Source organism: Emys orbicularis, chromosome 21 (genome assembly GCF_028017835.1).
Source record: "Emys orbicularis isolate rEmyOrb1 chromosome 21, rEmyOrb1.hap1, whole genome shotgun sequence".
In the NCBI taxonomy this organism is placed as follows: Eukaryota; Metazoa; Chordata; order Testudines; family Emydidae; genus Emys; species Emys orbicularis.
Window position 1 is genome coordinate 21,515,899 of NC_088703.1, and position 10,525 is coordinate 21,526,423.

Here is a 10,525-nt window from a genome sequence, read left to right on the forward strand (position 1 = left end):
GGTCTGGTGGAGAGGTTTAATGGAACTTTGGGGGCCATGATACGTAAATTCGTAAATGAACACTCCAATGATTGGGACCTAGTGTTGCAGCAGTTGCTTTTTGCCTACAGGGCTGTACCACATCCCAGTTTAGGGTTTTCACCATTTGAACTTGTGTATGGCCGCGAGGTTAAGGGGCCATTACAGTTGGTGAAGCAGCAATGGGAGGGGTTTACGCCTTCTCCAGGAACTAACATTCTAGACTTTGTAAGCAACCTACAAAACACCCTCCGACACTCTTTAGCCCTTGCTAAAGAAAACCTAAAGGATGCTCAGGAAGAGCAAAAGGCCTGGTATGATAAACATTCCAGAGAACGGTCCTTCAAAGTAGGAGACCAAGTCATGGTCTTAAAGGCGCTCCAGGCCCATAAAATGGAAGCGTCGTGGGAAGGACCATTCACGGTCCAGGAGCGCCTAGGAGCTGTTAACTATCTCATAGCCTCCCCCACCTCCAACATAAAGACTAAGGTATACCATGTTAATTCTCTTAAGCCCTTTTATTCCAGAGAATTAAACGTTTGCCAATTTACAGCCCAGGAAACAGATGACGCGGAGTGGCCTGCAGGTGTCTACTACGAAGGAAAAAGGAATGGTGGCGTGGAAGAGGTGAACCTCTCCACGACCCTGGGACGTCTGCAGCGACAGCAGATCAAGGAGCTGTGCACAAGCTTTGCACCGATTTTCTCAGCCACTCCAGGACGGACCGAATGGGCATACCACTCCATTGACACAGGTAATGCTCACCCAATTAGAACCCCACCCTACCGGGAGTCACCTCATGCCCAAACTGCTATACAAAGGGAGATCCAGGACATGCTACAGATGGGTATAATCCGCCCCTCTACCAGTGCATGGGCATCTCCAGTGGTTCTAGTTCCCAAACCAGATGGGGAAATACGCTTTTGCGTGGACTACCGTAAGCTAAATGCTGTAACTCGTCCTGACAACTATCCAATGCCACGCACAGATGAGCTATTGGAAAAATTGGGACATGCCCAATTCATCTCTACTTTAAACTTAACCAAAGGGTACTGGCAAGTACCACTAGATGAACCCGCTAAGGAAAGGTCAGCCTTCTTCACCCAGGCAGGGGTGTATGAATTCAATGTACTTCCTTTCGGGTTGCGAAATGCACCCGCCACCTTCCAAAGACTTGTAGATGGTCTCCTAGCGGGATTGGGAGAATCTGCAGTTGCCTACCTCGATAATGTGGCCATTTTTTCTGATTCATGGACAGAACACCTGGAGCACCTGGAAAAAGTCTTCGAGCGCATCCGGCAGGCAGGACTAACTGTTAAGGCTAAAAAGTGTCAAATAGGCCAAAACAGAGTGACGTACCTGGGGCACCAGGTGGGTCAAGGAACTATAAATCCCCTACAGGCCAAAGTGGATGCTATCCAAAAGTGGCCGGTTCCAAAGTCAAAGAAACAGGTCCAATCCTTCTTAGGCTTGGCCGGATATTATAGGCGATTTGTACCACACTACAGCCAAATCGCCGCCCCGCTGACAGACCTAACCAGAAAGAAACAGCCAAATTCAGTTCAGTGGACTGATGAGTGTCAAAAGGCCTTTAACCAGCTTAAGGCAACCCTCATGTCTAACCCTGTGCTAAGGGCCCCAGACTTTGACAAACCGTTCCTAGTAACCACAGATGCGTCCGAGCGAGGCGTAGGAGCAGTTTTAATGCAGGAAGGACCGGATCAAGAATTCCATCCTGTCGTGTTTCTCAGCAAGAAACTGTCTGAGAGGGAAAGCCACTGGTCAATCAGCGAAAAGGAATGCTACGCCATTGTGTACACGCTGGAAAAGCTACGCCCATATGTTTGGGGACGGCGTTTCCAACTACAAACAAACCATGCTGCGCTACAGTAGCTTCATACCGCCAAGGGAAATAACAAAAAACTTCTTCGGTGGAGTTTAGCTCTCCAAGATTTTGATTTTGAAATACAACACATTTCGGAAGCTTCTAACAAAGTGGCTGATGCACTCTCCCGGGAAAGTTTCCCAGAGTTAACTGGTTAACAATTGTTCTTGTAATAAAACATATTGTTAGTTTTTATATAATCAGTAGTATGTCTAAAGGTACATGTGTCTTGTTAACTCTGTTTTCTCCTAGAACTCCAGGAAGAAATCACAGCCAGTGTGGAACCGAACGTCCAACACTATCTGTGATTTGGGGGGCGTGTCATAACTATAAAGGGAAGGGTAACAGCTCTTCTGTGTACAGTACTAAAATCCCTCCTGGCCAGAGACTCCAAAATCCTTTTACCTGTAAAGGGTTAAGAAGCTCGGGTAACCTGGCTGACACCTGACCCAAAGGACCAATAAGGGGACAAGATACTTTCAAATCTTGGGGGGGGAAAGGCTTTTGTGTGTGCTCTTTGTTTTTAAGGGGTTGTTCGCTCTTGGGACTGAGAGGGACCAGACATCAATCCAGGTTCTCCCCATCTTTCTAAACAAGTCTCTCTTATTTCAAACTTGTAAGTAAAAAGCCAGGCAAGGCGTCTTAGTTTTACTTTATTTTCTCAACTTGTAAATGTACCTTTTACTAGAGTGCTTATCTTTGTTTGCTGTACTTTGAACCTAAGACAGAGGGGGGTCCTTTGAGCTCTTTAAGTTTGATTACCCTGTAAAGTTATTTTCCATACTGATTTTACAGAGATGATTTTTACCTTTTTCTTTAATTAAAAGCCTTCTTTTTAAGAACCTGATTGATTTCTCCTTGTTTTAAGATCCAAGGGGGTTTGGATCTGTTTTCACCAGGAGTTGGTGAAAGGAAGGAGGGGGGAAGGGTCAATTTCTCCTTGTTTTAAGATCCAAGGGGGTTTGGATCTGTATTCACCAGGAGTTGGTGAAAGGAAGGAGGGGGGAAGGGTCAATTTCTCCTTGTTTAAGATCCAAGAAGTTTGGATCTGTATTCACCAGGGAATTGGTGAAAAGTTTCTAAAAGCTTCCCAGGGTAGGGAATGGTGGCAGCGGACCAAAACTAAGCTGGTAGTTAAGCTTAGAAGTCCTCATGCAGGCCCCTACATTTGTACCCTAAAGTTCAAAGTGGGGATACAGGCTTGACAGGGTTACTCTTCTCTTTTAGGGGGCGGGGGGTCTGTACTTCTCTCAATGTGCTGCTTGTGTCACGTGTGTTTTCATATGGAGCTGTACTTGTCCCTGCTGCAAGTCCCCTCCCAATGGAGCGATCCTGCAGGACCTCGGTTCCCCTGGGCTGGGTTCCTCCAGCCCCAGAATCAGATGAACACACGCACACACACACACACACACACACACACACGCCCAGAGGGAGGGCAAGTGGGGCAATTTGCCGCAGGCCCCACAGGGGCCCCGCGAGGCCTGGCCGAGAATCCCTTTCTTCACCCAGCGGCGGTCCAGGTCTTCAGCGCCACTTCGGCGGCCGGGGGCCCTTCAGTCGCTCCAGGTCTTCAGCGCCACTTCGGCGGCCAGGGGCCCTTCAGTCACTCCGGGTCTTTGGTGGTATTTCGGCGGCGGGTCCTTCAGTGCTGCCGAAGACATGGAGCAACTGAAGGACCCGCCACCGCCGACTCAGAGTGCCGCCTGGTGACCCCTTATATGTCTTTGAACTCAATCGGCTGGGTCAAGCAGCACTTTGAAGCTGCCACCCTTATATGCCACAGGTTCAGCACATCTGTCATAAATATAAAGGGAAGGGTAACAAACTTTATGTATGCAGTAACATCACATCCCTCTTGGCCAGAGGTACAGAATCACTTACCTGTAAGGGGTTAATCCGTTCAATTAACCTAGTTGGCACCTGACCAGAAGGACCAATGGGGAAGGAAGATGGGGCGGGGGGAGGTTTTGTTTGGGCTCTTTTGTGTGTGTTCCCTCTTGGGACAAGGAGAGAGACCAAGCAGGTAATCCGCCCCGCTAATGGTGCATGGGCATCTCCAGTGGTTCTAGTTCCCAAACCAGATGGGGAAATACACTTTTGCATGGATTATCATAAGCTAAATGCTGTGATTCACCCAGAGAACTATCCAATGCCACGCACAGATGAGCTATTGGAGAAACTGGGACATGCCCAGTTCATCTCCACCTTAGACTTAACCAAGGGGTACTGGCAAGTACCACTGGATGAATCCGCCAAGGAAAGGTCAGCCTTCATCACCCATGTCGGGCTGTATGAATTTAATGTGCTCCCTTTCGGGCTGCAAAATGCACCCACCACTTTCCAGAAACTTGTAGATGGTCTCCTAGTGGGATTGGGAGAATCTGCAGTCGCCTACCTTGATGATGTGGCCATTTTTTCTGATTCATGGGCAGAACACCTGGAGCATCTACAAAAAGTCTTCGAGCGCATAAGGGAGGCAGGACTAACTGTTAAGGGTAAAAAGTGTCAAATAGGCCTAAACAGAGTGACTTACCTTGGACACCAGGTGGGTCAAGGAACTATCAACCCGCTACAGGCCAAAGTGAAGGCTATCCAAAAGTGGCCTGTCCCAAAGTCAAAGAAACAGGTCCAATCCTTCTTAGGCTTGGCAGATATTACAGGCAATTTGTACCACACTACAGCCAAATTGCCACCCCACTGACAGACCTAACCAAAAAGAAACAGCCAAATGCAGTTCAGTGGACTGAAGAGTGACAGAAGGCCTTTAACCAGCTTAAAGCGACACTCATGTCTAACCCTGTGCTAAGGAAGGGTGTGGGAGCAGTTTTAATGCAGGAAGGACCGGATCTGTCGTGTTTCTCAGAAAAAAACTGTCTGAGAGGGAAAGCCACTGGTCAATCAGCGAAAAGGAATGTTACGCCATTGTATATGCGCTGGAGAAGCTACGCCCATATGTTTGGGGATGGCGTTTCCACCTGCAAACTGACCATGCTGCACTGAAGTGGCTTCGTACCGTCAAGAAAAATAACAAAAAACTTCTTCGGTGGAGTTTGGCTCTCCAAGATCTTGATTTTGAAATACAACACATTTCAGGAGCTTCTAACAAAGGGGCTGATGCACTCTCCCATGAAAGTTTCCCAGAATCAACCGGTTAAAATCGTCCTTGAAATGTGGGACATATTGTTAGTTTTAATCAGTAGTATGTCTAAAGGTGCATGTGTCTTATTAATTCTGTTTTCTCCTAGAGCTCCAGGAAGAAATCACAGCCAGTGTGGAGCAGGCTGTCCAGCACCGTCTGTTTGGGGGGCGTGTCATAAATATAAAGGGAAGGGTAACAACCTTTACGTATGCAGTAACATCAAATCCCTTTTGGCCAGAGGTACAGAATCACTTACCTGTAAGGGGTTAATTAGTTCAATTAACCTAGTTGGCACCTGACCAGAAGGACCAATGGGGAAGGAAGATACTTTCAAATCTGGGGGGAGGGGGGGAGGAGGAAGGTTTTGTTTGGGCTCTTTGTGTGTGTTCCCTCTTGAGACAAAGAGAGAGAGCAAGCAGATAATCCAGATCCTACTGAAATGATCTAAAATTACAGAAATTCCTGTTTTGTAACTTTGAAATTGAGCCTAGAGGGGAATCCTCTGTGTTTTAAGTCTTTTTATTACCTTGTAAAATTACCTTCCATCCTGATTTTACAGAGGTGCTTCTTTTACTTTTTTTTTAATAATAAACTTCTTCTTTTAAGAACCTGATTGGTTTTTAGTGTCCTAAAAACCCAAGGGTCTGGTCTGTGCTGGTCTGTGCTCACCTTGTTAACCTATTTGGTTGGTAGATTATTCTCAAGCCTCCCCCCAGGAAAGGGGGTGAAGGGGCTTGGGGAGATATTTTGGGGGAGGTTGGGCTCCAAGTGGCCCCTCCCTGAATGTTTGTTTAAATCACTTGGTGGTGGCAGCAATACCGTCCAAGGACAAGAAAAGGAATTTGTGCCTTGGGTAAGTTTTTAACCTAAGCTGGTGGAATATAAGCGTAGGGGGTGTGACGGAGCAGGGAGCGGGGCAGATTTGACCTGGGAATGTTGCAGGGGGGGTTGCATTGGGGATGGGAGACTTCCCTGGAAGGAAGCTACCTGAGCTGTAACCTGAGCCAGGAGGGGGGTTGGGAGAAGTAACACCTTCAGCCTGGGAGACTGAACAAAGGAGGGAGGGGCTGCTATGGAAAAAAGGAGTTTGGTCTTCGGAGGGCGAGGCTGGGTGGTGCAACGCAGGGAACCCTGAACCTCCCAGAAGGGCCTAATTGAGGGGTTCTGGTCGTACCTACACGCTCTGCTTGAGACTGTATTCCTGTCATCTAATAAACCTTCTGTTTTACTGGCTGGTTGAGAGTCACAGTCAATCTCAGGAAGAGGGGTGCGGGGCCCTGACTCCCCCTTACTCCGTGACAACTGGTGGCAGCAGCGGGATCTACTGCACCCCGTGGACGGCGCTTCCTGCAGTAAGTGACTGGGGAGAAGTAAAACGAAGGGGGATTGACGGGGACCAGGCGTGCTGAGGAGTCAGAGAGAGACGGTTATCACCCCTGGGAGTGTGTGACCAGCGAGAAGGACTTTTGCAGTAACAGGGTCCCCCGGGGGATCGCAGCGAGTGGTCCCAGGGGCGGAGGAGTCTGCAGCTCGACCCTGGCAGAGAGGTGGTGACCTCGAGAAGGGCTGGCACACTAGGGGTCTCCCTGGAGACTGTGGGGAGCGGTGAGCACACAGGCCTGTGAGTGGCCAGCAGGAAGATGTATGCCAAGCGGCTTAAGAGCGACCTGGTGGAGCTGTGCAAGCAGAGGGGGGTGCGCATTGGGAAGCTCACCAAAGAACAGCTCATTGCCCAGATGGAGAAGGGAGATCGCGCGAATGAACTGATCCCTGTCTCTGAGGGAAGCAGCCTGGCAGATGCAGCGCAGGCCCCAGTGTCTGTCCCAGCTGGGAGTGGTCAGCCGGCTGCTGAGGGCTTCCCGAGACCCCTCCTTCCTATGCCTAGGGGAAGGGTGGGGAGAAGCCCAGCAAATACCGAGGGCGCCGTGACCCCCCCGGCCAGCAGGGGATCCTCCCGGCAACGCTCGCCGGCCAGCAGGGGATCCTCCCGGCCACGCGCGCCATCCGTGGAGCGGAATGGGCTGGAATGGGAGAAAGAGCTAAAACTGAGAGAGCTGGAGGATCGTGAACACCAGAGGCAGCATGAACGGGAGGAGAATGAGAGACAAAGACAGCATGAAGAGAGACAAAGGCAGCATGAACGGGAGGAGAAAGAGAAACTGAGGCAGCATGAAGAGAGAGAGAGGCATCGTGAACGGGAGGAGAATGAGAGACAGCGTCAGCAGGAACTGGAACTGGCGAGGCTGAAGGGCCGCGAGCCCCCGGCTGCGGTGAGTGGGGGGGGACCCAGGACTGCACGGAGCTTTGATAAGTGCATCCTGGCCCCACGCAAGGAGGGGGAGGACATGGATGACTTCCTGGATGCCTTTGAGACGGCCTGCGAGCTGCACCAGGTTCATCCTGCAGACAGACTCCGGGTTCTCACCCCCTTACTGGACCCCAAAGCCGTGGCATTGTACCGCCAACTGGAAGAGGTGGAAAAAGGGGACTATGAACTATTCAAAAAGGCCCTGCTACGTGAGTTTGGGCTGACTTCTGAGATGTACCGGGAAAGGTTCCGGAGTCAGGATAAAACCCCGGAGATCTCATATCTGCAACTAGCCGTCCGCATGGAAGGATACGCCAGCAAGTGGGCTGCTGGGGCCCAGACAAAGGAGGACCTGGTTAAACTGCTGGTACTGGAGCAACTGTATGAGCGGTGCCCATCCGACCTGAGGCTGTGGTTGAGGGACAAAAAACCAGAGAACCCGCGACATGCAGGCCGGCTGGCCGATGAGTTTGTGAAGAGCCGGTCAGGGGCTGGCCGGGAGGAGTCCCAAAGGAGCAGGCCCGCCGCGATGCAGAGAGAGAGTCACCCGGGTACCTCCCAAAGGGGGAATATGGGGAATCCCCTCCCAAAAGGAATGCCCAGCGTCAGGGACAACCGACCGGCTCGAGGGGACCCACGGGACATGAGCTGCTATTACTGCGGCCGAAGAGGCCACATTCGGGCCCAGTGCCCCAAGCTCAAGGACAGACTGAGCAGACCGACCCCACACCGGGTTAACTTGGTAGAGGCCCAGACGGACGAGGGGCAGGCTTCCCAGGCAAGGGGGGCTGGCAGCTTATCAACTGCTCAAGAGAGAGAAGGGCCTCAGGCCAGCTTCTCTGGGGGGCCGGATGCTCCGGACTCAAAGTTCTCCGTTTACAGGGTGGGCGCGGGGCTGCCCCTGCGGAGCGAGTGCCTTGTCCCCCTGGAGGTGGATGGGAAGGAAGTTTATGGATACTGGGACACAGGCGCAGAGGTGACACTGGCCCGGCCCGAGGTGGTGGCCCCAGATCGGGTGGTGCCCAACGCCTGTCTAATCCTGACGGGGGTGGGCGGGACCCCATTCAAGGTTCCCGTGGCGAGGGTACACCTGAAATGGGGGGCCAAGGAGGGCCCCAAGGACGTGGGAGTGCACCACCATTTGCCCACTGAGGTGTTGATGGGGGGGGACCTAGAGGACTGGCCAAGCAACCCCCAGACCGCCTTAGTCGTGACCCGTAGCCAGAGCCGGCGAGGGGCACTACGCCCTGACCTTGGGAAGGATGTCACATCGGAGGCACAGAACCCTACCCTGGTGGGGAGGGAACACCCAAGGACAAGGCTCGGGGTGGCTGTGGCTTCTGACCCAGCCGACGAGAGGGAGCAGGTTCCCGTCCCTTCCCCAGCTGCCGAGTTCCAGGCCGAGTTGCAGAAGGACCCCTCCCTGCGGAAGCTAAGGGACCTGGCTGACCTCAGTGTGGTACAGACCATGATGAGAGGTTGCAAGGAGAGGTTCCTGTGGGAGAAGGGATTCCTATACCGAGAGTGGGCTCCCCCAGGGGAAGTGGAGTCCTGGGGGGTCAGGAGGCAGCTGGTTGTTCCCCAGAAGTTTCGCCACCAGCTACTGCACCTGGCCCATGACATCCCTCTCGCAGGGCACCAGGGAATCCGGCGCACCAGGCAGAGGCTGCTACAGAACTTTTACTGGCCTGGGGTCTTTACCAACGTCCGACAGTACTGCCGATCCTGTGACCCCTGTCAGAGGGTGGGGAAGGCCCGGGACAAGGGGAAAGCGGCATTGAGACCTTTGCCCATCATAGAGGAGCCTTTCCAGAAGGTGGCCATGGACATAGTGGGACCTCTCAGCAAGACGACCCGGTCAGGAAAGAAATACATTCTGGTGGTGGTAGATTTCGCCACCCGCTACCCCGAGGCAGTGCCCTTATCGTCCATCGAGGCAGACACTGTGGCAGATGCGCTGCTGACCATTTTCAGCCGAGTGGGGTTCCCCAAGGAAGTCTTGACGGACCAAGGGTCCAACTTCATGTCGGCCCTACTCCGGTGCTTGTGGGAGAAATGTGGGGTTCGGCACAACTGGGCCTCGGCGTATCACCCCCAATCCAACGGGCTGGTGGAGAGGTTCAATGGGACGCTAAAAATGATGCTGAAAACATTTATGAATCAGCACCCGCAGGACTGGGACAAGTATTTACCTCACCTGCTGTTCGCGTACCGGGAGGTACCCCAGGAGTCTACCGGGTTTTCACCTTTCGAACTGTTATATGGAAGGCGGGTAAGGGGGCCCCTGGACCTGATGAGAGCCGAATGGGAGGGGAAGGCCACTTCCGATGGAGAGTCGGTGGTGGAGTATGTCCTGACCTTCCGGGAACGACTTGCCGAGCTCATGGGCCTGGCCAGGGAGAATCTGGCCAGAGCCCAGAGGAAGCAGAAGGTCTGGTATGACCGCACAGCGCGGGCCCGCGCCTTCGCCACCGGGGATCAGGTGATGGTCCTCATCCCCGTGAGGAAAAACAAACTCCAGGCCGCCTGGGAAGGGCCCTTCAAGCTAGTCAAGCAACTAAACGAGGTAAACTATGTGGTGGAGCTGTCGAACCGGGCACACCACCACCGGGTGTACCATGTGAATATGATGAAGCCATATTACGACAGGGGGAATGTGGTGTTGGCTGTGTGTGGACACTGGGAGGGGCCGGGAGATGACCCTTTAGTAGATCTATTCCCTGGGACAAGAGCTGGTTCCCCCCTGGAAGCAATTCCCCTCTCTGATCAGCTGAGCCCGGCCCAGCAAGCTGAGATCAGAGGGGTGCTGCATTTGTACTGACAGCTGTTTTCCAACCAGCCTGGACGCACTAATCTGACTGTCCACCGGGTGCAGACAGGATCGCACCCGCCTATAAAATGCCCCCCCTTCCGGGTCACAGGGAAAACTGCTCAGGACCTGGAAAGAGAGGTCAATGACATGCTGGCTTTGGGGGTGATCCAGCCATCTTCCAGCCCTTGGGCCTCGCCAGTGGTGCTGGTCCCCAAAAAGGACGGGTCGATCCGGTTCTGTGTGGACTATCGCAAGCTCAATGCCATCACTGTAGCCGATGTCTACCCCATGCCCAGGCCTGACGAGCTCCTAGACAAGCTGGGAGGTGCTCGGTACCTGACCACCATGGATCTTACAAAGGGC